Source organism: Cupressus sempervirens, chromosome 8 (assembly GCF_028749045.1).
Source record: "Cupressus sempervirens isolate cs-2001-9-10 chromosome 8, ASM2874904v1, whole genome shotgun sequence".
In the NCBI taxonomy this organism is placed as follows: domain Eukaryota; kingdom Viridiplantae; phylum Streptophyta; class Pinopsida; order Cupressales; family Cupressaceae; genus Cupressus; species Cupressus sempervirens.
Window position 1 is genome coordinate 577077211 of NC_143125.1, and position 3423 is coordinate 577080633.

At 38.9% G+C, this 3423-nt stretch overlaps 1 pseudogene; it reads left to right on the plus strand.

Annotated features, from left to right (window-relative positions):
* Window positions 1-1561: 1561 nt before the first annotated feature.
* LOC149543737 (C4-beta,C20-epoxidase-like) lies at window positions 1562-2770 on the plus strand (annotated as a pseudogene).
* Window positions 2771-3423: the final 653 nt, after the last annotated feature.

Genomic DNA, 3423 nt, shown 5'->3' on the forward strand with positions numbered 1-3423 from the left:
CTTTATTGCAAATTAAATCGGAGCTTGTATGGCCTGAAACAAGCCCCAAGACAGTGGTATGTAAAATTTGATCGCTTCATAGCTGAGCATAATTTCACAAGATGTGAATCAGACCCATGTCTCTACTTCAAGAAACTTCCAAGTGGAGAGTTTGTCATCCTTCTTCTTTATGTCGATGATATGTTAGTAGCTGGCTCAAACAAAAGAATAGTTAATGAGTTGAAACAAAAATTGGCAAGCAAGTTTGCAATGAAAGACTTAGGGGCGGCTAAAAAGATTCTTGGCATGACAATCACAAGGGATAGGAAAAAGAGGGAAATCACTTTGTCTCAAAAACAATACATTGACAAAGTTGTTGAAAGATTTGGCATGGCTGAATCAAAAGTAACTCCTATTCCTCTTGCTGGTCATTTTCGATTAAGTTCTGAATTATGTCCTCAAACACAGGAAGAAAAAGAATTTATGGAGAAAATTCCATACAAATCAGCCATTGGTAGTATTATGTATGCTATGGTTTCTACTCACCCCGACATTGCTCATGTGGTGGGAGTTGTGAGCAGGTTCATGAGCAATCCCGGCAAAGCTCATTGGGAAGCCATCAAATGGATACTAAGGTATCTAAAAGATACTTCAAATTATGTTTTATGTTTTGGCGGAAACAAAGTTCAACTACAAGGTTACACTGATTTTGATCTTGCCGGAGACTTGGACAAACGAAGGTCTACCACTGGTTACACCTTCACATTTGCTAGAGCTACGATCAGTTGGGCTTCACGATTGCAACATTGCATTGCTCTTTCTTCAGCTGAAGCTGAATACTTAGCTCTTTCCGAAGGTGCAAGGGAAATGATTTGGCTTCAGCGGTTACTTGGTGAATTGAAAGTTCATCAAAATGAATATAATTTGTTTTGTGACAGCCGTAGTGTGATCTTCATGGCACATAATCAGTCATCACAATGTTGCTCCAAGCATGTTGATGCACATGCTCACTTTGTTCGTCATGCAGTCGAAGAGGGCAAGCTGAATGTTGTCAAGATTGACACCAAGATAAATCCGGCTGATATATTCACGAAGGTTGTTGCCAAAGAGAAGTTCGAATGTGCTAGAACTTCTCTTGGGCTTGTGAAGAAAAGATAGATCATTCTTTGAGCAAGGTATTGGGTGATCAGTTGCAGCATTGATTGTCTTTCAGGTGGGAGTTTGTTGATATTGTGAAGGCCAACAGTCAAGTCTTCTTTTCCCTCCAATAATCGAGTCTCTTGGTTTTCAAAGACTCTTCATTTGTAATATTATTGGAGCCCTTTTATATGCTGCTCCTGCTCATTTGTAACTTAACTTTTTCTTATTAATTCAATACTCTGCAGTCTGGATGTAGCCACTATTGTGGTGAACCAGGATAAATCCCGGTGTTGTGTATTTCTTCTTATTGCAACATTTTCATTCTCTGTTTAATCCTTTCAGATATAAGATCAGTATTATATAGGATGTCTATTTCTCATTGAATATAGCCTGAAAATTCTGCCGTACTAATTTTCCCCTAATTGCCAGTCCCAAATGCAGCATGAACTCCTTGATACCATCTCCTCTGGAAGATGGGTTCCCTGTGATTGACATCTCACAATTTCCAAATAGAATCGAAGGAGACAATCTTCAATATCATCCGGAGGTTGTGAAACTCGGAAAGGCTTGTGAAGAATGGGGGGCTTTCAGGATAGTAAATCATGGAGTTCCACAAGATCTTCTGCAAAAGGTTTCATCTGTTAGCCAGGATTTGGTGTCGATGTCCATGGAGGTAAAAGACACAGTCACAACTTCTGATCCTTCGAAGAGTTAGACACGCAAAGCCGGTATTCCGATTCCTTTTGAAACATTTGGCTTGGTTGATATGCCCAATCCAGATTCAATACTTGAATTGTCCCGAAAGATATGGCCCCAGGAAGGCAATTCAAACTTCTGGTATATCTATCCGTGTTTCGTTTTTGTTCCTAATTCTCGTGTATAAAATTCTCGCATTACTACTCTTTTCATTTATGAAATTCTGGTGTTTTTCTATTTCAGTGAGGCGATGCCTGTTTTCAGTTTATTTCTGTCAGATCTTGCACAGAAGATTATCAAACTCATAGTTGCGAGCTTGGGTTTAGACGTTGAGACTTTTTATCGCTCTGATTTTGAGAATTGTAAAGCCTTGTTGCGAATAAATGGGTATTCATCGCATGGGAAATCTAATGGGGAGGAAGCTCTGATTGCTCACGCAGATCGGGGTTGCGTGACAATCCTTCACAATGATGAAGAGGAAGGGCTTCAGGTTCGATCGAAACAAGGGGAGTGGATCAACATCAAACCTTCACCAAATTCGCTTATTGTAAATTTAGGGATCTGCCTTACGGTACAAATCAGTCCTTTCTGTCTTTGCCGTTAGTATATAGTTTATCTATTTTTCTTAGAGTGTAGTTGTTAATAATATGTAATTGCAGGCATGGAGCAATGGTAGATACAGGTGCGCAGTTCACCGCGTGATTTATAAAGGGTGGCAAAATCGATTATCGGTTCCATTTTTTTTAAGCTGTGCAGATGAGGCTCAGATCTCAGCTCCACAGGCGTTTGTGAACGAAGATAATCTACGACGATATAAACCCTTTCTTTTCTCTGAATTGCAGGGTGGATTGCGGCAAGAGTTTGAGAAATTGTGAAGAAGATGGAATTGTTTAGTTCCGTTACCACGCCACTAGAATACATTTATGGCAGCTCTAGTGTTTTAGAGCCTAGAATGCATCTTATCTTCGAAGAGTTTTAAATTTAAAAAATCAGTCACTTCATATGTTGTTGCAATGTGTTTGCATACCTCGTACCGTAAATCTGGGTCTGCGGAATAACTATTAAAATTTCTAATTGTTCAAATAAATAATTTATTTAGTGATAATAGGAAAGAGAGAGGAGGACAAGCTCGAGGATGAGCAGGGCACAGGAGATCCCGAGGACTCGACTGAAGTCCTTAACCTCATGAATGACTGGGAAGCTATTATGAAGGCCTAACAACTTGGGCCCTGTTATTTTATTTTTAATGTTTGCTTCTATGACTCTGTTTACTGATCCTATTGGGGTTACTGGATTAATTTGTGTGTTTTCTATATTGTCCTAGATAAGATGGGTTGTTATTGTTTTCTTAAAGTACGGACCTTGGCCCTAGCATTTTATTAGACTGGTTAGCTTTCTCATTTTATGTTAGAAGTTTATGTAGTAGTAATTCTGCAAATATGGCACTTTTTTATTAATTTGTTGGAAGGTATGTCATTAAGTTGTAATGACCAGTTTTGTTCTAGGTCGCTACTTGGCTGTAATAGTCTAGGACATTACTAGTTAGTGTTATGCTTTGTAGATTCACGGCTCATCCTTGCCTTCTTAACAAAAATATTGTTTTCCCTA